The sequence below is a fragment of the Dendropsophus ebraccatus genome, chromosome 1 (genome assembly GCF_027789765.1).
Source record: "Dendropsophus ebraccatus isolate aDenEbr1 chromosome 1, aDenEbr1.pat, whole genome shotgun sequence".
NCBI classification, from domain to species: domain Eukaryota; kingdom Metazoa; phylum Chordata; class Amphibia; order Anura; family Hylidae; genus Dendropsophus; species Dendropsophus ebraccatus.
The window spans coordinates 100,491,400-100,515,274 of NC_091454.1; the positions used below are offsets into that span (position 1 = coordinate 100,491,400).

Here is a 23,875-nt window from a genome sequence, read left to right on the forward strand (position 1 = left end):
TTTCCTTTCAGCACTGCCTAAAGCTGAGCTGTGATTGGTTGCTGTGGATAGTTTGCACCAGTCTAAATTTTACACCCTTTAATAAATCTCCCCCACAGTGTAAAAAAAACTGAGAAAAGGTGTCCTGTGAGGCAGGTAATGACAAACATTATTTAAAAAAATAAAAAACGGACGGAAAATTAGTTTAATTCATCAAAATACTACTTTAAATTTGAATATTGGCAATACTACTCTGCAAGATATTGTGCATAGGAAGAAGATGTGGCATATGAAAATATAGTGGTCTTTCACACACCTATTTTTTCATTTATAATGACCACCTATGTCAAACCTGAACTCCTGTAACCTAGCAACGATTTACAGGTTATTTATAAAATCTTTGAAGGAAATGAGTAATAATGCTCCTAACAAACATCCAGAATCACAGGGATACACCATAAGATTCTGAAGGCAGGGGGTATGAACTACGGAACTCCTGCTGATCCCAAGAACGAAAAATGATTCTTTTACATTATCTCCATGTATTACAGCCCTCTTTGTCCCCTGCTGAGCAGAGAAATGCAATATAGTCCCATCAATGTAAATGGAAATGAATTATAGTTTCCAGTACAGTGTAAGGCCAGAAGTGTCACTGTGTATGGAAAACTCGTATGGATAGCAGTCACACCCTACTGATCAGACATTGACGACATTGCCTGGCAAAACAGTATGCCATCACGTTCTGTGAAGTTTAAACCCTGTTAGAGGGGCACTTCAGTTATTTCTTCTATGCTGTATGTCCTACAGGAAGTAGGAAACACAGAGAGACCCAGCAGAGGCCATCTGGGACAGGGATACCCTTCAAGTGAGCCAGGCCGGGTATAAACATCAGGAGTAGCAGTACACTTGTTCAACTTATCCTCACTCCCTTTGTTTTACAGGTATTACTGCACTAGAAGGTGCCCCTTCTCTCCTTTCTCTTACCTGCAGGAGATAGTGCATTGTTTCCTGTCTGACACTGTGCTCTCTGCTGCCACCTCTGTCCATGTCAGGAACTGTCCAGAGCAGTAAAAAATCCCCATGGAAAACCTCTCCTGACATGGGCAGAGATGTTGCGGAGACATAGTGCTGCTATTGGAGATCTTATGTTGGCGCAGTGGACTTTATGATTGTTTCCAAGATGTGGAAAGAGAGGAAGTGAGCGTCAGGAAGTAGAAGGCTTCAGTCATTTTCTCCTGCCCATACAACCCAGTTAACCCATTAATAACCCATGATGTTTATTTTTGTCATGGTGCTGTTAAGGGGTTATGGAGAGGACTTTATACATGGTGACTCCAGACTACTTTTAGTGGCTTGGAGACTACTGCTACTATTTAACCATTTAGATACCACTGTCAAAACTGACAATGGCATTCAAATGGCCTTAGAAAATGTTGTTTGCGGCGCAGTGGCATGGATCATAGATCAGTTCCCCTTTCCCCATTTTTCTGTGTGCACAAAATGTTCAAATCTTAAAATATAATGTTATCAAAACTGCACAGTGAATGACATAAACCTAAAAAATACCCCAATAACCCAATACAATTACAAATACCTGTTTTGCAGTATAATTCATGGAAAATTATAATCCGGCCGCTTGCTTCACTGTGGGCTATGGTAAGCTCTGATGAGGGCACGTGCTGATGCGCCAGCATCAGAGCTCCATGTCCGGAAAGATCACCCAGCCGGTACTTAAATACCAGCCGGGATGATCTGGGTTGAGACTGGGCTGAGACCGGCCATTCCGTGACCCGTGGTCACGGAACGGCCGGATGTTGACTTAATGTGAACATAGCCTAAGGGTACATACCTTGACCTGTTTTTTCTTTTCACGGACGGCAGAATCTCTCCAACCATAGAATGGAGTCTATGGCACGGACAGAGATGTGCATTACCTTTCTTCAAATGCAAACAAAGATAACCAGTAAAAGTCTGACCCTAGCTATACTGAATCACAGTAAAATTAAAACAATAATATGTTTAAGGAAACAATGCAGTGTCAAGCATAAAATATCCAAAAATGATAGCACATAAGCTATATGATCTAATGGGTCAGACACATTCCAAGTGTTCCTTCATGAGGAAGCCAGGTGGCCAGCAGAATGGGTAGGGTGCGCTGCCATCTGATACATTACATTGAAAGGCTTATATGGTATAATTTTTTGGATATTTTATGATTAACACTGCATTATTTCCTTAAACATGTCATTACTTTATTTTACTGGGATTTACTATAGCTAGGGTCAGACTTTTACTGGGTTCCTTTGCTTGCATGTGAAGCAAGGTAATGCATTTTTGCATTCTCTGTTTTTAAATGTTTATGTTGTTGTATGAGGTTTGTTTTCCATGTACCTGCCCATACTAAATTCATGGTTGTATAAACTATGTGAATAAAAGTTACTTTGACGTGCAGCCAGCATTTTGCATCTGCTTTTACTTACGTTGTGTGACATTGCCTTTCTGGTGCCTGTCTGTCTTTTGGTTTAGTACTTCTTAACAGTACATTTTCAAAATTTTTAATTTGAAAAAGAGCCACATTGTCACATCTCCTTTAAAAAAAAAAAAAATAGGCAGGCAATAGTAATAAAAGCAGGTAACTGTCGTTCTAAACATACCATTAGGGTGGTCCGAACAGAGGAACATGTATAAGAGATAAAAGAATGTTTAGAAAGAGTCTGACTTTACAAGGAATGGAAATAGAAACCAAGCAAAGGGGTTGTTGTTGTTTTGTTGAAAGAGTTAGATAAATCACAATCAAGTGCTATTTTTCCCATATATTATGAATCGGTATGAAACACATAGTGAGACACTGCTTCCATGGCTACCTGGAAGCTCCTAACTAGCTACACTTGCTTTTCCTCACACTCTACAGCTCTGGAACCTTTTTTGGGGGGAGTACACCCTGAGGCCAAGTTCACACATGGCACAAACTGTTGTGTGACATGGCCGTGTAACAGAACGGAGGGTGTCTGAGTTGTTTACCCGGCCAATACTGAACATCACTTCATCCTAATTAGAATGCGGGCACATTCGGGTGTGCCCACACTCCAATTAGCCATAGAACACAATGTAAAGTATGGCCGGGAGCAATGAATCTTCAATGAGTCTTCAATGAATAGTGGCTGCACAAAATAGACATGTCAGGTTTCTGTGTGGTTGCATGAAATCATAGTATATACAGTGTGTATACACTACAGCCCTGGTTCAATAGGCTGTAGTGTAGTCGTCCACTGTCATTAAAAAATGGCCGTTGTTGCAAACCTGCAACAATGGCCATTGTTTAATGAAAATTACACTGTGTGAATGAGGCCTGAAGATGTGAACATATAAAAAAAGCTCAAATTGATATCTGTAGCAATGTTGTAAATCATCACCTTTCAGAGCAGCCCCAGATGCCCCTTTCCTAACACACACACAGCCAGAGAAAACATAAACAACACAGTAAAAGGCTATGTTCACACAACGTCCCTTTTTGCCCCGATTTAACTGACTGCAATGGCAATGCATTGAAGTCAATGGAAAGACGGACGTCCAATGCACACAATGTATTGAATAACGGACGCTTTTACCGCGGACGTCAAAATAACGAACATGATAATTATTTTCGGACGTCTTTTGCAAACAGCGGACGGTTTTTATTAGTTGTTCACACACAGTTTTTCTTTTGTCAGCATTCTTTCTCCGTTTTTACTATTAAATTCAATGGACTTTTCAATAAAGACACACCCAAAGTCCGATTAATAACCCCAAACTAGTATAATGTACAAACACCAGTCATTCCACTAAAGGGAAGGCCAGACAACTAAATGACTTACGTTATTTTAGACTCAACATGACAGACGTAATTTTAAATGGAGCTGAAAAAGCGTTGTGTGAACATAGCCAAAGACTGAATGTAGTTACTTGCTATCTTGTCTACAAGCATAAAGCACATTCTGTGCCATGCATTTGCTTCTTCTGGCTCCTGGTTAATGGCCTTCTGTATAACTAGTACTACCTAGAGGAGCATAGAGGACTATGTGCAACCCCCAGGTCCTGGCAGTGCCAAAAGAAAAAGGCGGAGCTGCAACACCAGCAGGATGAGCCAAACATGTCGCAATACTTGCCTGGCCAATAGGCACTGACCTGCCAAATGTTGTACATGACTGTATTTATCCCTTTTAGTTCAGTGACTATTCACACATCAGTAATCCCATCTGTAATTGTGGATCCGTAACTACAGACAGGATTACGGATGTGTACAGTAACCATCCGCATTTGCACAGACTCATTGATTTAAATTGGTGAATCCATATGCAAATAAGGCCTGTATTATAGCTTGTCAGTATTTCTTGCGGCACAGATCATGGTCCTTTTACAGATCTGTTGCAACTACAGGTGTGTGTAAGGGTCCATTGAAATTTAAGGCTACTATACTGTCCGCATTAACGATCCATAATAGCAGACAGTATTATACTGATGTGTGAAAAGGGTCTAAAAGTTGTTGAATAGACAAAGCTACAATCAGGCACAACAGGAAATACTGACGGCTGAGGGGAATAGAGATTTTATTATTCCAGCCCTGGCACTGTATGCAGTTGATGGGTTTTAAGGGGTTGGGGCCTTTCAGCCCCAGGTCCCCTGGTCCTTGGGTCCTATAGCAACTGTGTGGCCCTCCTCTAGGGGGATACTGTAGTTTAGTCCATTTTGGATAAACATTGAATGGGCTAAAGCACACATTAAGATTCCAAGGTCACTTCCTACAGCTAAAGAATGGGGATCCCGTAAGTCAGAATCCTCTCAATCACATATTGAATGCCTGTTTGAGGGTTATCAACAATTGTTCCCTGAAAACTTTTAAAACAATTTTTAAAAAATCTAACGTGCAGCTGCCACTAGGGGGAGCTCACTGTGTACTTATTTATACAACTGTTTTTTTAAATACTGGCTGTCTGGCAATTTTTTTGTTTCTTGGTAATTGATCATATCTTAGCACCTGTATACATGCTTATATAAACAAAGCTGTTGTTTACTCAGCGACTCGAAGACTGCCCTTTGGATTCACTAGTAGCGGTCCAGTAGCTTACGCTTTAATGCAATAGGTTACACATCAGTTTCCCATCAGCAACCTGCCACATGCTGTACATCTGTGGTTTAGTACATCTGCCCACTCACATACTTATTGTTGCTTTAATGACTTGCTTGTTTTGCTGGATGCTGACTTTATTCATCTGCTCATTATCTGAGACATCATCCCCCTGCAAGAGGCCTCATTGGCTCTGATATCATCTGTACAGGCCAGTGCCGCCACAACATAGACAGAGGATGCTCATGATACATGGGCCCACTTCATTGGTGGATTGCTAGAAACATCTGTGTTCGTCACAATGGTAAGAACACAAAGATTTCTACAGGGACTTTACCTTAAGAGTCAGTTCTATATTAAATGACATCTCTAGAGCCTATACCTTAAGATACTACATGAATATTTATGCCATCCTAACCATAACCCACATCTATGTCCCTTATGTGTTCCTACGCTTAATCTCGCAGTTCCTTTACAGAAAATCTCATGAACATGTAAAATATTAATGAAGACGGTGCCATACATTTTCCCATAATGCAAAATCTGAAGAAATTCTGTATGAATATGATGACTGCAGGCTGCACATATAACGCACTGCACTCACATAATTCATGGCTTTCCTATGTAATTCAATTTCTTTGGGACCTCTCTATAATGTCAGCCTTAATTACTGTACATTTAGTGACGCTTGTCTAGATATAAACCAGGAACAATGGCACCAGGCCAGATACAGGCAGCATGCTGTCTTGGCAAAAAGATGGAAGCAAGAATTTGTGATGGCATTTTGGATGCACTGTGTAGCATGTAAAATATATAGAATGTAATGCCAGTCTATAGCATTGAATGTGATGTCGGTCTATGGCATTGAATGTGATGTCGGTCTATGGCATTGAATGTGATGTCGGTCTATGGCATTGAATGTGAGCCTTTAGTACTTTGCAATGTGATCCATCCATTCCTGTATCTTTTTTCTAATCATATAATGAAATATCCACATAAATAAATACATATGTTATATCAATGTAACATATGAATCCTATGAATATATTAATATTACTAAGAATTTTTCTTATGGTGCTTTAAACAGTGTCCAGAAATAGGTGTTACTTCCCATTTCTAGATACACCAGTGGTTATTGTCAAAGAATAGGTTTCATATACAATAGTGGCAAATAATTCCCTACTGAACGTCTTTTCCCACCAGCAGGTGTTAGTGCAACCAGTGGGGATTTCAGATCATGACACTGCACAGACAGCAGCAGCCATCCACATACATGTCCTACTATCATGTTACACATCCAGGGGACAGAGAAAGAGCTCTTCACTGGTCACAATAATGGAGCAGATGCTGGGGGGTTGACACAGAACAGTGTAGAGAAGTCACACTCTCCATAATGTGATAGTGTCTGGGGAATTACAGGACTACAGTCTATATTACAATCAGCGCCCTGTGAAAGCCGCTAATATATTCACACAATAACCTGCATTTATCAACTTCATTAAGAGATGCTGCGGCTCCGGAATGTAATTCCAGTACATGAAGCACAGCCGGTTAGCCATTAATATGGAGATTCCCATAAAACAAACATTTGCATTTCAATGTGTCCTATTATTATTAAAAATCAAAATTTCTGCGGATTTCAGGACCCTTGCTGTTCAACGAGACCCTGGGCAGAGAATTAATCTTCTTAGGGGAGAACCAAGGCTGATTACTTCTGGTGCTGGCTGATCCCCAGCATTTAATATCCACATCAATCACAATGACTTCCCCACTCTGGACCAGGATGGATGATAAGGTGGTGGTGGTCTTCTAAGATACACCCTAGCCTTTCATGGTGACACACTGTTACTCCGTCCTAAGATGTAGAGGTGAGATGCAATGACACCTAGCTACTCACCAAAGACATGTCCAAGGGAATCCTCCCTGTTCAGCTCACAGTAAACCCATCACTGCTTTACCATGATAAAAAGACAAACAGCAATTTTTGCTACAATCTGATTGCGAATGATTGATTGCAAGGGTTGAAAATGGCACCGTGATTTTTTTTTTTCATGACACAGGGGCGGGGGAGGGGGTGGAATTAGGCTTAGAAATCAATTATACAGCATATTATGACCTGATGGCCATATATACAGCTGGAGAATATGATGCAAATCCCATATTATCATGGTAATGGATAATGGAGACCTTCTAGTCTCATGGTCCCTAAGCCTTGTCCCCCTGGTCCCCAGTAAGGGATGCTTATCTATAATGGGATCCTGTCCTGTCAGCATCAGATGCGCATTAACATGCAGAGCACTGGCAGCACAGGAGCCAAGGCATGGCTTCTTCTATACAGTCTCCCCTAGCTGCACCTACTCATCAGCCACTGCCACCCTACTGTGTGCCCTTCAGCATGCCCTGGCATCTCTGACACCCCCTACCCATATGTCATATAACGGAAGCATTACAGTCAATCCCAGGGAAATGGGTCCTACCTTCCTGCTGCAGCAGCGCACTGTCACCAGAGGAGCTCCAGCACCTGGGGAAGCCCCCTCCCCCTGCTCTGCCTCGCGATGCCCGCAGTCCCAGCCCAGCCAGCCCTCTCTGCAGCTCCGCACCCTCCCCGCTCTGCCGTCATTGGGGGGGCTGGCAGCGCAGACGGCTCGGGCTGGAGAAGCGATTGGCTGGCAGTGATGTCATGAGAAGCCGGCCAGAGAAGCGGGGCTGCCAGCTGCAGTGTGTCCGCAGTCCCCGGCGCTCATGGACCGGAGCTCCTCACAGCGTCATGGCAACCTCCTCCTATGGAGGAAGACGAGAGGCATCGCCTGGTGTAATAGCTGGGTGTAATACCCGGTGCCCCTCGGGCTTGGTGCTTATCACCACTAGAGATAGATGCAGGAGGAAGAAGGATTCCTGGTCATCTGTCAGGATGGAGGATCCTCCCCGGGTAGGGGCACGTGTGGCAGGGATACAATTATAGAAAGCCCACTGCCCATAGAGACTAAGGCATCTCATGTAAACGAAAAAGGTTTAGAAATATGACGCATTTCGGAAACACTTTCCCTTCCTCAGGTAAAATGCATACCGTGTACGATATAGAAGAGGTTTAAATCCTTAATAACCCTTTTAGACCAGTGGTAAGGTATACATACAAGCACAATGGTTATATAATAATACAAATAGAGGCTCAATATAACACACCTAGACTGATATTATTGCAGGAGGAAAAGGAGAAGAGCACAGCAGTTCATCCTGATGAATCGCCATAGTGCTGTAACGCTGTACAAAAGGGGCTGAACTGCACGGACTTCAGACACTAGTGGTCATGTGACTGGGAGGGAACCAATCACTAATGAGGGTGTGTAGAGATTCGGCCAATGGAAAGGCAGATCCAGCAGTGAATGTTGTCAGTGAGGCTAGGCATTGCAAGAGAAGAATTAGGCTGACAGAATACTGAGATTGGGACAAATACATGAATAAAGACTATTGTGGAGGGGGTACAGCTGAAGGAAGGGGGCAGGTAAGCATATTATTGCAGTGGGGACTGTACACATATACTAAATAAATCAATAAATATACATAAGAAAATAAATAAATACCCACCCTGGCTCTCTTCTACTACTTCCCAAAGGTCCATATGGTTTCACTTAATCCCTCTGGGAGTTTATTTTTAGGAGCTCCCCAACATCTGCTTAGTAACCCCCTTCTTACAGAGTATAAAATGCTGTAAAAGCTAATGATCCCCTTCATATTGAGGATACTAAGAAAGCTGGGTGAACTTCTTCATAATGAATAGAGATCATGGGAAAGCCGTGTGATCCCCTTCATACTGAGAATAAGATTCTGGGAAAGCTGGGTGATCCCTTCAGTCCCTGTATAAGATGCTGGGAAAGCAGGGTGACCCTATTCATACTCTGGGTAAGATGCTGGGAAAGCTGGGTGACCCTATTCATATTCTGGGTAAGATGCTGGGAAAGCTGGGTAAACCCTCTTCATATTCAGTAAAGATGCTGGGAAAGCTGGTTGACCCCCTTTATACTGAGTGTAAGATGTTGGGAAAGCTGGGTGACCCCGTTCATACTGAGTATAAGATGCTAGGAAAGCTGAGTGACCCCCGTCATACTGAGTATGAGATGTTGAGAAAGCTGGGTGACCCTGTTGATACTAGGTATAAGATGCAGGAAAAGCTGGGTGACCTTCTTTATACAGAGTATACGATGCTGAGAAAGCTAAATGACTGTGTTCATACAGAGTATAAGATGCTGGGAAAGCTGCTTGACCCCTTTATACTGAATATAAGATGTGGGGAAAGCTGGGTAACCCCTTCATACTGAATATAAGATGCTGGAAAAGCAGCGTAACCACTCCATATTAAGAATACAATGCTGGGAAAGTTGGGATACCCCTTCATACTGAGTATAAGATGCTGGGATAGCTGGGTGACAACCATCATATTGAGTATAAGACACTGAGAAAGCTGGGTGACCCCCTTCATACTGAGTATAAGATGCTGGGAAAGCTTGGTGACCCCCTTTATACTGAATATAAGATTTTGGGAAAGCCGGGTGACCCCTTCATACTGAGTATAAGATCAGGGGCGGATTAACTTTACCATAGGCCCTGGGCTGCTCACCAAGCCTGGGCCCCCCAACTCACTTTAACTATGGCAGCACTAGCATGGTGTTCATAGTACAGGATAGATAATGTCGTGTTGCCCTGAATTGTGCAAAATTGCTGTAGAAAGCATCAATTTTTAGAAAATCATGGCAGATGATGCTATAAGAGCTGGCTGACCTTCATACTGAGTATAAAATGCTTGAAAAGGTGAGTATATGATGTTGGGAAAGCTGGGTGATCCCCTTCATACTGAGTATATTATGCCGGGAAAACTGGGTGACCTCCTTCATACTAAGTATAAGATACTGGGAAGCTGTATGACCCCTTCATAGTCAGTATAGATACTGAGAAAGCTCAGTGACCCCTTTATACAGAGTATAAGATGCTGGAAAAGCTGTGTGACCCCCTCGTAATGAGTATGAGATGTTGACCCCCTGAGTATGAGATGGTGATGCTCTTCATACTCAGTAAAGATGCTGGAAAAGCTGTTTGAACCCTTCATACTTTGTATAAGATGCTTGGAAAGCTGGGAGACCCACTATGAATATGCATAGTGGGTGGCCCTGAGAAACCCCCCAGGCGGGGCAGCACGCCCCCTTTGCCGCATAGGGAGCCGCATGGGATGGGGCAGGCTAGGCAGCACGGTAAGGGGTTGCTCCAGGTGGGCCAAGGGGGCTTACTCCAGGCCACCCACTATGCATATTCATATATGCATAGCGAGTAGCATTGGAGGGGGGGGGGGGCGGGTCGAGTTAGTGCTCCAGGCTTAGGGTGACACCTCAAATGCTGCTAAGCTCCTCCTTAGCATAGGGGTAATTAGCGACTATCTTACAAATGCAGGATACCCTCTTCATATGTGGTGTCCCATCACAGGTGTTATTAGTTTATACAACCCTAGCAAAAGCCTGTACTACAAGTTAACTTGGTAATGAAGTGATACTTAAGTTTTATCACTAGATGTCGCTGTTATTTTTATATGCACTTGTATATTGCACAGCTGTAGTGATCAAGTTATTGCTTGTTTATGATCTGTGCACCGAGCTCTCTTTTCTTCTTTACCTATCTCTAGTATCTTTCTTCTCTTTACACTTTCTTCACCACTCACAGTGGATATTACACTTCCTGTAGGAAGTTGTCACATTGGTAGAGGAAGTGCACGCCCACACTTACTGAGTCTTACCCAAGTCTTGGTAGAGAGAGAACGCAAGATAAGACGGTCCATGCTGTGGTCCAGCTGGGTCCTGGCTCTGCCAGGTCCCCCTCCAGACCCAGTCAGTGTCCAGTGAAGTCTAGTCAGGAGTTTAGTAGTGGACGGACACACATGGGAGACGGAGAGACTTTTATTTTAGATGCTATCTTTGTTCCAATTATGCAGTGCTAAACTACTTGAGAGAGGACAAGTCAGAGATCACCCCAACCCACACCGTAAACATTTCTAAAAGTGCAGGACAGTATCCTAAAACATGAGGAACTTATCCGGATAGAGCAAATTTTCTACAAGCCTACATACTCTATCTTGCAGCGTAGGTGTAACCAGGTAATTTGTCCACCTTGCCCAACTCAGGTAACAAGGTCTGGGGCTTGTGTCACCCTAATATATATGCTGTGGTCCAGCTGGGCCCTGGCTCTGCCAGGTCCCCCCTCCAGTCAGTGTCCAGTGTAGTCTAGTCAGGATTGTGGTAGTGGACGGATGCACTTCTGAGACGGAGAGACTTTTCTTTTAGACGCTATCTTTGTTCCAACTATGCAGTGCTACTACTTAAGTGCAGGACAGTATCCTAAAACAAGAGGAAGTGATCCGGATAGAGCAAAGTTGCTACAGGCCTACATACTCTATCTCGCAGCACAGGTGTAGCCAGGTAATTTGGCCACCTTGCTCAACTCAGGTAACAAGATTTGGGGCTTGTGTCACCCTAATAGAACACTCCACTCGACACTGTAGGGCAACAGGTGGTACAGCGACAATAAAGTTCAAAACACAGGCACATTCTATTTTCAAGTATTCTTCAGTATTCTACTTTTTCTTGTTAAGTTCCGGCAGAGCAAACTTCTACCCTGGGTTGGGACTCTTCGTACAGACTCCTCTCCACTACTCTGAACTTGCAACACAGCCTCCTCTCTACCGTTCTCAGCTCTACTTCTCAGCACACAACCAAGTCAGCTGAGCTCTTTTACTCCAAAGGTTCTTAGTACAGATTGTGTTCTGTCACATCTGCAGTCTATGATCAGCTATTGTACAAAGCATTCTCACAGTAAAGAAGATTTTATTTATGATAATAGGACTCAGTGATTCTTGTTTTCTGGCACCTACACAGTCATTACTCCATTCTTGGGTCATCTCCCATTTCTGTGGGTGACGGTACCGAAAGTCCGTGGGGTCATTCTGCCTGCGGCCACGAGTGTGACTGGCTGTGCAGGTGGTTTTTCGCTCAGTCAGTGCTCTGCTTAACTACAAACTATCAAGCTAAATGCTTATGGTTTAAATTAAGCTATAAGCGCTGATTAGGAGTGCTTATATTTAAAGGTATAGGGACCAACCCAGGGGGCGGGGCTTCCTGGGACATTATTTCCTGGGACACTGTCTCCCCAACTATGTAGATTATATTGTGCATTATATATATTCTTTTGGTATAGTTTCATCACAGAACTGTACTGGATACTTGTGCAATATTTGTAGTGCTGCTGTCCTGATTATATTCTATATATCAATTGAGTTGGTTATTTATTGTGCATAATATGTTTACATGGAGAATAGCAAGTCTTGATATATTTATGCACACATAATTTAATCATACCCCGGAGATACTAATTTTGTCCTGACTCCTTCCGTTGTTCATTTTAATTTGTCTTCAGTGTATTTATTTTCATGGGGGGATTGTTTTTTGTCTAAATAAAAGTATCAGAATTTTCTGGTTGTGGTTTGAATTTTTTGAGGCAAATTTTTCGATGGCAGAGGGATGCTCAGTGTCCCTCCGATGCCCTGTGTCCCTCAGTGTCCCCCTGCCATCATCCTCTCCAGCAGCCACAGCCTGCACAGCTCTGGGAGTCAGGTCATGACATCACCATGTTATCCAGGAAGTAAAGGCTTGATGCAGTAGTAAGTGCAGGGAAAAAAACATGTTATGTGCATTCCCCGTAATAAGTGTATGTTGGTGATTTGTATAACTTTTGGGGGGCAATACAATACTTTAATAAAAAATTTTTGCCGGACTTCTCCTTTAATACAGCACAAGTAAACAAGTAACACATAAGGGAGATACGTATACAGAGAGAGCCAACCCAGACGTGTTTTTGACAAGTACTTCAATGACTCATTAAGTGCAATATAGTGACAACAATGGGGTTGCAGTCATTTACAGCTGGATAATAGTTTTATAGTTAACAAAATTTTTTTACATTTTCAGGCTTGGTTCACAAACAGTGATAAACTGGCCGTTCTGTGACCCAGCAGTCGGTGAGAACAGCCAGTGTAGTAACTGCAGTACCAGCCGGATTAACTTCATTTCGTTAGAATTGGGATTCGGTGCATCCGTGTGTGCCCACATCCCAATTACCCATAGCACACAATGTAAACTGTGGCCGGAGCAGCACTCTACATTGTGTGAACTGTCAGTGTTGTGTGGCCCCTATTCAATGAATAGCGGCCGCACAAAACTGACAGGCCAGTTTTTGCTGCGGTCGATTGCAGTCCTGGCCGGAGTGTATACTATGGGGGAGATTTATCAAAGGGTGTATAATTTAGACTGGTGCAAACTGCCCACAGCAACCAATCACAGCTCCTCTTTCCTTTCAGCACTGCCTAAAGCTGAGCTGTGATTGGTTGCTGTGGGCAGTTTGCACCAGTCTAAATTATACACCCTTTGATAAATCTCCCCCTATGTGTATACACTCTGCCGGGATCCTATAAACCAGAGATTTACCACCCACTATGTATATGTTACACTATTAATTGCTTGAAAAAGATTTTAAAGGAATTTTTCCACATAAAGGTAGTTTGGAAGATGCGGAAATTGGACTACAGATTAAGATTACACAAGGATTGATTGCAGAATGTCTCCATGGTGACAGATTGATCTATTTTTAGAGCTGTAGACACAAAACAATGGGGTATTTTAGTCAATACTATTTGCAAAATTGCTTCTTTTTTATTTTAAATCTATCAACAAAAAACAAAGGCATGTGAACATGTGAACATACCCTTACGGAATATTGGGAAACAAAGGTGGGCATTTATAATTGGAGGTGTAAATGATTTTGCACATATATGAGGTCTTTTCATTTACGTTCGTGCTGTGCTATGCTCCAAATTTATTAATGAACCTTCATAAATTTGAGTCCACTGAGAAGCTAATAAATGTTAGTGTCCCACCAACCTAATAGACATTTATGTTTGGTCAAGACTGGACAATCTTCTCTGATTATTTAAAAAAACATATCATAACTTCTTGTGAAGAGATGTAGACCTCTCACCCAACTGAAGAGGTTCTATGGGTCCTTCTGCTCGAGTTCTGACAGTTAAAAAAAAAACTAAACAAATTATTCTTCTGTATACTTTTTGCCAAAACAAGATCAGGTTTTGATAGAAATAAGTAGAAAACAAAGAATTCTAATGTTCTTTATGTCATTAATATACTCTATGGGGAAAGCACAAACAGCAAACACAGCTTTATAAACCAGCAAACATGGCTGTGTAAACAAATTTCATGTGTGTGTAAATGCTGACTGCTTGTCCTTGCTCTGAACACAGAATACAGCCAAAGGTCAAATTTTGAATTTGAGACAAAGCGTTTCCTGTGGACTCCAACCTTTGTGATTTTTTTTTCCTCCATTAAAATAGTACTCCAGAAAAAACAATGCTTTTAGAAATATATACAAATTTGTAAATTACTTCTATTAAAAAACTCAAGTCTTCTAGTACTGATGTGCTCTCTACTGCCACATATGTCTATGTCAAGAATTGTCCAACACAGTGAGAAATCCCCATAGAAAACCTCTCCCGCTCTGGACAGTTCCTGTCATAGACAGAGGTGGCAGCAGAGAGCACTGTGTCACACTAGAAAGAATATGTCACTTCCTGACATACAGCAGCTAAAAGTACTGGTAGGCTTTAGTTTTTTTTTGTTGTTTTTTTTAATAATTTTTAAGTAATTTATAAATCTGTATAACTGACCCCAACTTTTCCTGAGAGCAAAGGGGAACATTTCTGGTCAGTAATGTGCCACTCCCCAAAAGCCACAACACTTATACCCTTTACCATGTAATAACACCATATAAGACACTAAATTGACAGTATGACAGGTACAGTGGATTAGAGGGATACAAGGATTAGAAGGCTATGTGGTGGGGCCAAGAAAATCCTTAAAGGGAACCTGGCACCCCCCGTGCCGGGGTGAAGGCCGCCCGACCCCCCGCTAGAGCCCCAGATACTTACCCCATCTCGCCAAGTCCCGCTCCAGGAGCCAGTCCCGGGAAGGAGATGTCCTTGTTGGAAGCCCGGCGTGCGCGCTGCATAGATGTGTCCGATGCCCAGAATGAATGGAGCTGTCATTCTCTTTGGACGTTGGACTCATCTATGCAGCGCACGCGCCGGGCTTCTGACAAGGATATCTCCCTCCCGGGACTGGCTCCAGGAGCGGGACTTGGCGAGATGGGGTAAGTATCTGGGGCTCTAGCGGGGGGTCGGGCGGCCTTCACCCCGGCACGGGGGGTGCCAGGTTCCCTTTAAGGATTTTCTTGGCCCCACCACACAGCCTTCTAATCCTTGTATCCCTCTAATCCACTATACATGTCATACTGTCAATTTAGTGTCCTATATGGTGTTATTACATGGTAAAGGGTATAAGTGTTGTGGCTTTTGGGGAGTGGCACATTACTGACGAGAAGTATCCGGGGCTCTAGCAGGGGGTTGGGCAGCCTTCACCACGGCACCGGGGGGGGGGGGGTGACAGGTTCCCTTTAAAGGCAATCTGTCATATGCAAATCATGTTCCACGTTACTGACAATGGTGGATAGCTGTTAGATCAAGGAGACACATGGTTCTTTTCATACATCCATCTATAATGCTTTTGGCTATGTTCACACTAAAAAAAAACACGGCCGTATTTCATAACAATGGCCGTTGTTTTGCAAAGAACAGCCGTTGTTTGCGTAATTACGGCCGTTGTTATAAAATACGGCTGTGTTTTTTACGTAGTGTGAACCCAGCCTTTATCTTTACAAAGAGTCAAAGAGGCCTTTCCAAGACTAAAACCTGGAAGCCCAAAGCAGGGATAGGGATAAGAGGGGTAGGGAGGAGGTGTTACAGCTTTCTGCACTTCAGGGGCTCGGGGAAGCCTCTTTGACTCTTTTTACTGCAGAAGCTTATACTGTAGCATTGCTTCCCTGCATTGCTGTATTTACACCTCAATCTCCCTAAGGCTGTGTAGACATATGACATTTTTGTTGCATTTTGTAGCAATTTCCCCACTACTTTGTAAAAAATTGTGAAATAGTGCCATTTAAATTCCTACATTCATGGCAAAATAGCAGAAAAATTGTGACAAAAACACAAAAAAATGCAACAAAAACACAGTCTAAGGCTACTTTCACATTAGAGTTTGACCATCCGGCACCATTCCGTCTACCTTTTCCGTTTTGGAGTAAGCATAACGGAAACTCTCGGATCCGTTAAAATCCCCATAGACTCCCATGCTATTTTAGTGTGCTCCGTTTGCCCTAATTGTGCTCCATTTGCATGCAATCCGTTAAAGATCAGTTTTTTTGAACAGAAGAAAAAATAGTGTTTGCAGTATTTTTCTTTCCGCTTAAAAAAACGGATCACGAACGGAAAGTGCACTTCCTTTTTTTTTTTACATTGTAGTCAATGAGGACGGATCTAAAACGGAAGGTATTTCCGTTCACATCCGTTTTTTTTCATCCGTTTTTGCACTGAGCATGCGCAGAAGCAGCAAGAAACCAAAGAAGAAAAATAAACGGATATAAAAACGGATGCTGACTGATGCAAACGGATGCAAACTGATGTACAAAAGTCAGTTTTTTTAAGCCAAAATACAAACGGATCATTAAAAAAAGATTAACATTTTGCAATCAGTTTGTATCAGTCTGCTCATCAGTTTATGCTCATCCGTTTAATTAATATAGACGGATCCGTTAGAAACAAAGAAAAACGCTAGTGTGGCTGAGCCCTTATGGTCCTTTTACATGGAACGATAATTCGCCTTATCGATCGTTTAACAATTTCAAAGTAACATGTTTTTTTGATGCCGATCAGCGTTTAGACTGAAAGATAAATTGTTCAAAAACTCCTTTTGAAGATCGCTTAAGCCCACCTCACACACTAGGATGAATCTGCGAAAGACTGTTTAGATTAAGCGATCTGCGAATTATCAGTGAACGGTCAACAATGATTTGAGAACATGTTAAAAGACCAAAATGAACGATTTCTCGCTCGTTTATCGCTCAAATGTGATCGTTATCGCAAAAATTCGAACCATAATCACTCTGTGCAAAAGGTCCATTAGAGAGAGTGAGTTTATTACTTTGCATTATATTCAGGCTAGCACTGGGCTATGCACTACTATTTGGTCATTGCATAGTGAAGGGTGTAGCTATAGGGGGTGCAGAGGGTTCTGTTGCACCTGGGCCCAGTGGCCTGAGGGGGGTGATAAAGTCTCTCTTCCTCATATCAGCAGGCCAGTACTATAAATGAAGCATTATAGTTTAGGGGCCGTTAGTGTTCCACTGGGGACCATCAGCTTCAGGTTATGTGTGTGTATGGTGATATTATACAATATCTTACCACAGTCCCTGTTGGAATCACCCCAACCTTTTTTCATGAGTTATAAATACAACTGGATATTGCCTACTGCTGTTGTCTATCTAGGGAACAGTATATACTTTATTCTTTTGCAATTTTTGAAGGGACACACAGACATGATCATCCTTTTGATTCTGAAGCACTGATTACACTGGCCAACAAATTTTCAAAAGTTGTTTGGTTCAGAAATAAAATGATTCATTTCTTAATGATTTTTATGTGCTGAATTCAAATATCACAAGGAAAAATGTTAATTGGCTCTAGTTTCTATGATATGGAAGAGTTCTCATGTTACTGTTTTGTGAATTGTATAGAATACAGTATAATAGCCGACATATTTATTACTTCTGCAATCATAAGGAAGCAAGTTTACTGTTCAGAAACTTTTGAAATATATTCATAGGAAACTTATTTCTATCTGAAATCAACTACAGAATTTTTACAAATTAATTATGTTTATAGAACTCTGGAATGTAGGTCCTTATTCAATGGCTTCTTGGTGCATTTACGCATGTCTTTTGTATTCATATATATTGTCTCTGATAACTGTCCAACAGTAATCTGCAAGCATTGATGGGCTCCATGAAGGCTAGGTTCACACTGTGTTTTTGCAATCTGTTTTTGCAATCCGTTTTTTGCAAAAAAGTTGAGCAGCCTTAACGCCATATTTATTGCCATTTTTTATTATTACTGCTATTATTCTCAATAGTTGTTAACTTTAAAATCTCTTCTGTCTTTGGCTGCAGTCAGACATTGCATAGTACTTTGGAAAGCTTTAGACTCATTAATAATTATTAAAGTATTTATGAAACTAACATTAAGCACTTCCTGTAGTAAAAGCCTGAACCGTATAGCTCCTGTATTTAATTCAGCTTAAAAGCACTACCTTTTTTATTTATTCCAATTTTTAATCTTCTGTGATGAGTAGACTTTTTAAGATTACCAAGGAAATGGATGCATTGCTACCTATTTCACAATATTGTTGGAACTATGGCAAGAAAGACTGTCATGGCCGCCCTACAGGTAACATAATGCAATATGATTTGTTGAAGATGTGATATTTACATAATATCTGTCTCCCAGTGTCTGTTATATGTAAATATTCCCCTTGACTTGTTTTATTATAAATGTTTTTGAGGGGTCCAAATAGGACACGGCTTGGTGTAATTTCTAGAACACTGACATACACGTCCGTTTAAGAAACTTTGTAATTGGGTTTATTGGCCGAAAATGAATTTTTATCATGAAAAAGCAGTTTGAAGCTCTCCCCCCTGTTTTCGTTGTTTTCCTATAGAGAGAGGGAAATGAGACACCGAAACAGGACAACAAAGAGTTAATTTAAAGCTACATTACCGGGCTCTCTCCTCTGATGTCACCATTGACCTATCTGACCTCTGAACAGCTTCTCCTTTGGGTAATCCTTCGTTCTCTGCTCTCTGCTGCCAACATTTCTCCTCCGTCTCTCCTCCCTCCTCCCCTCTCCAGAGCACAGACAGGATTGAGATTTACTGATTCTGAGCAGTGGATGACAGAAAGGAGAGGAGGGGGGGGGGAGACCAGGAAAAATTGTTTTTAAATGCAGATAATGGCGTATTTGCCTAATAAACCCAATTACAAAGTTTCTTAAAATCGCCTGGACTATTGATTTCTGCAAAAAAAAAATTTAACGACAGTGACTCTTTAAACACATAATACTTTACATTCAGAGGGCCATTAGGGAGTGCACCTGGTCTGGGATAATGTAAACTTAGGCTGAGTTCACACTGCAAACTGTATCACAGGAACAGTATCCGGCATCCTGCCATGGACCACATATGCAGATGTATACTGTGATGTACAGTACAGCAGTAAGTGCCAATATTTTAAAAGCCTGAATGGAGTCACCTAGCGATTATATTCAGCCTGCTGTCTGCTGTATACACTGTGCTTTTGAGTCCCAACAAATTAGCATATACCAGCAGAAAGCGGCCCAAATTGATTCACTAGGGTACTCCCTCGGCAAATAAATGGCAACTGCTGCTGTAAACCACGTTGGCATGCAATGCATCTGCATGCTTTATTAAAGGTATCTTCACTGTGTAACTTTTTCCATATGTGGTTGGAAAAATGTTTTAAAATATTTCATCAACACTGTTTAAGTGAGTCATGCGGTGTCCATAATAAAGTGCATTAAGAAAGTAATCACTGTGTTCATCAACACTGTTTAAGTGAATAACGCGGTGTCAATAATAAAGTGCAATAATGAAGTCATAAAAGCCAATTCTAGCTTTTCTTCTGCCTGAGATAAAAGCTGAAATAACCCCCCCCCCACACACACACACACACACACATACCAAAGGATTCCGAAGCAAAGATTTTTATGCAGAATATCTGCTGTGTAAACCAGTACTAGAAAAGTGGTCTGTGTGACTCTATGTATTAGTTATAGAGTTACCAAACAATACCAATATACAAGTATACCACCATACATATTGACTAGAGATGAGCGAATACGATTCGATCGAGTAGGTATTCGATCGAATATTGCTGTATTCGAAAGATTCAAATACAATCGAGTAGTGTGTCGAATACGCTGCAAACAATCGAAAGCCCCCCCATCGCACTTGGCGCTTTTTTTAATCCAATCACCATGCAGGGGGGCCGTGAGGGACCCTGGGAGTACGCACGCAGCGCAAAAATGGCATCTACCCTCATTGGATGGCTGAACCACATGACCTTGAATCTTAAATACAAGCCTCCCGCCTCTCGACCGCAGATGCGCATTCAACCTAGTCAGGGAGAGTTCCTCGAGCAGGGAGAGATAGGTTTTAATAGCGTTTTGGCTAGGCAGAATTACTACTGAACCCAAAAGTCCTTTTCAGGGCTAAGATCAAGCGAAATAGTCATCTTTACATCCGAAGCACTTCTCAGTGCTAAGAAATAGCAGCAGCTGTATTCATTCCAGTACCCTGTGTGTACAATTGACTTATAGTGTCCCTGGTTTAGCTCACTAAGGGTACGTTAACGTTATACCTATTGTGCCAGTTACCCAGTTAAAGGCACGTAATAACTAGTGTGCCAGTTACCCAGTAAAAGGCACGTGATACCCACTAGTGTGCCAGTTACCCAGTAAAAGGCACGTGATACCGACTAGTGTGCCAGTTAACCAGTAAAAGCCACGTGATACCCAGTGTGCCAGTTGCCCAGTAAAAGGCACGTGATACCAGTGTGCCAGTTGCTCAGTTAAAGGCACATGATACCTAGTGTGCCAGTTACCTAGTAAAAGGCACATGATACCCAGTGTGCCAGTTGCCCAGTAAAAGGCACGTGATACCCAGTGTGCCAGTTGCCCAGTAAAAGGCACGTGATACCCAGTGTGCCAATCTCTGCTCTGCTGCGGGCCTAGCGTTCGTACAGTGTAATGTGTGATACGCGTGAACCACATGACGCTCTACAGACGCACATTGGAATCATGTATGTAACGCTGCGCAAGAAATACGAAGGAAATGTGTGAACATTGCCATAAACGTTCGTAATGCGTTCGCAAATATTTTTCATTCGCAACTGCGGACAGTGTCATTACACTGCGATTTTGGGGTGTTGGGTGCACCCAGGCATGCTCCCCCTGATGTCACAGTGTCATTTCGGAGGTGTTGGCATCGTTTAGGGAGGTTTCATTGGGGACTTGGTGACCTCCAAGTGGTCAAATTTGGATTTCCAAATGCCGAGAATTATTTTCCCATAGACTATAATGGGAACGAGTATTCATTCGAATAGTCGAATCTCGGTGCCTACTCGATTTAAATTCTCAAAAGTCGAATATTTCACTACTCGCTCATCTCTAATTTTGACATATAACTGTTTTGCTGCATTTTAAGGGGGTATTCCCATCTAAGCTAACACAGTTATACTTGTAGTGCACATCAAGGTTGAATATTTTTGCAAATACATTCATTAAGCAAACTTGTCTACTCACCCTCACCCATAAAGCTCTCCACAACTCTGCCCCTCCATACATCTCCTCCCTCATCTCCACCTAACATCCTTCCCGTGCTCTGCGCTCTGCTATAAAGCACTTATGCCTGGTGTCAACCTAAGTTGTAGTCTGTAAGCTCCAACAAGCAGGTCTCGTTTATACTTTGTATTTTTATGTTATTTTTATTTATTCTAATTATTTAACTGTGTATTATGTACGTCTGTACTGTATGCATAGAAAAAAGCGCTGCGGAATCTGTTGGCCCTATACAAATAAGTATATATATATATATATATATATATATATATATATGGATTTAGGGGGAGATTTATCAAACATGTTGTAAAGTGAAACTGGCTCAGTTGCCCCTAGCAACCAATCAGATTACAATTTTCATTCCTGACAGACTCTTTAGAAAATGAAATGTGAAATCTGATTAGTTGCTAGGGGCAACTGAGCCAGTTTCACTTTACCCCATAGGGGTGATTAATTAAACATGGTGTAAAGTGAAATTGGCTCAGTTGCCCCTAGCATCCAATCAGATTCCACCTTTTATTTTCCAAAGAGTCTGTGAGGAATAAAAAATGTAATATGATTGGTTGTTAGGGGCAACTGAGCCAGTTTCACTTTCCCCCGTGTATACATTTTTATAAATAGATAGTTTATAATGTGGCCAGACAACTGCTTTTAGAGTGGTGGTCAGTAATCTTGATAGTGGGGTGTCAACAATGGGAGGGTAAAGCAGCTATATCAGTAGAGGAAGATGTAGAATCTGCTTGGTTTTGGGATGCTTTAATAATTAATGGACCACTGGATATTTAAGGGGTTTACTACAAAGAGAAAAACAAAAATACACACAATGGGGAAGTTTAACTAAGAGAAAGTATAAAGAAAGGGAGAGAGTGGTAGAAAGGGATAGTGGGAGATAAGAAATGCCTAAGTAGTCATTTGTGTGCACCTGCCCATTCAGGGGGTCCTCTAGGAGAAAACCACTGTTAACAAACAATGTGGAGTAAGTATATTCAAAGGTCATACAAAAATAAACACCCTTTCTTTCTGTCCTGGATGGACAGACCAGCACGATGTTGGAGGGACCTATTTTATTATAGTGCCCACAATTCTCTTTAAATGCCACTGACACAACAATACATCAACACATTAGTTTTCTAAATGATTATACAAATTATATTTTTCTCTGATTCCCCTAAATGGTCAATTGTCACTTAGCCAAGATTATTTTCACACCCTCAAGAACTATAAAGGGGTCTACCAGCTCTCTCCCCTTGATTTTGGTCCAAAACATGACTCCGCCACTTCCTTGACGATTATAGCCTTGTTAGGACATACAGTAGTATCCATACACCATTACTTCCAGATGGACCATCCAGTGCTGCAAGGCACTCATCAGTAAACAAGACTGAAGATTAGTCTTCATTAGAGATGAGCGAACCGGGTTCGGGTTCGAGTCGATCCGAACCAGAAATTTGGGTATTTGATTAGCTGGGGTTGCTGAACTTGGATAAAGCTCTAAGGTTGTCTGGAAAACATGGATATAGCCAATGACTATATCCATGTTTTCCACATAGCCTTAGGGTTTTATCCAAGTTCAGCAGCCACCGCTAATCAAATGCCAAAAGTTCGGGTTTGGATCGACTCGAGCATGCTCGAGGTTCGCTCACCTCTAGTCTTCATGTATGTCTGGGTCCACTGCAACCATTTCTGCTTGTGAAAACTTATTAGGGGTGGCTGAACAGCAGGTGTATGCACAACTACAAGCTTTTGGGGGATTCCAGACCATGAGGTTAATGGGGCTCCAGAGGGACCACCACCTTCAAATACTTGTCATCTGCTGCTTTGTAATGGTATTTCAACAGCTGCTCTCTTAATTCAATGAATTTGTCTGACAGAAACCTAATGTTTTCATACCTTTTCCAAGGCATTGCACTCTTTGATTCTTTTTGGCAGCAGCAAACAGGCCATAAGGGGCGAGGAAGTCATCTTCAAAAGTGGCCATGTTCAATCCCCACTCCAGCAGAGGCACACATGGTATTGATAGTTCTGCGCCCACTGCCAAAGGGAAAAGAAGAGAGGAGAGAGTGGAGTGCTGCACAGGTGCGAGGGTTGGTTACTTGAGATATTACCTATGGAGCAGAACCTGAATACTGGGCATACTACCTACAAGGATGAAGCTGGCAACTGGGGTTACTGCCTACAGTGACGAGCTGGCTATTGATGATGGGTAGAGCTGGCTACTGGGCATATTAACCTCAGGGGGCCGCTGGCTACTAGGGATACTACCTACACCTATCTAATAAAGATGAAGAAGACTAGCTACTGGGGGGACCTACCTAATAGAGAAAATTACCTTCTTGAAGTACCTCTGTATCTACAGCACCTACTTACTGGGGGGGGCATTATTACC

At 42.1% G+C, this 23,875-nt stretch overlaps 1 protein-coding gene across 4 annotated transcripts in view; it reads right to left on the reverse strand.

Annotated features, from left to right (window-relative positions):
* CNTN1 (contactin 1) overlaps window positions 1-23,397 on the reverse strand; it is a 131,023-nt gene extending 107,626 nt beyond the window's left edge. For 2 of the 4 annotated variants that reach the window (XM_069975998.1, XM_069975997.1), the window contains exon 1: window positions 7,561-7,646. The gene's annotated coding sequence lies outside the window, so the exon portion shown is untranslated. Of the gene's footprint in view, window positions 1-7,560; window positions 7,647-8,266; window positions 8,285-23,379 lie in introns of those variants that run through there. The other 2 variants (XM_069976000.1, XM_069975999.1) reach the window with 2 other exon arrangements.
* Window positions 23,398-23,875: the final 478 nt, after the last annotated feature.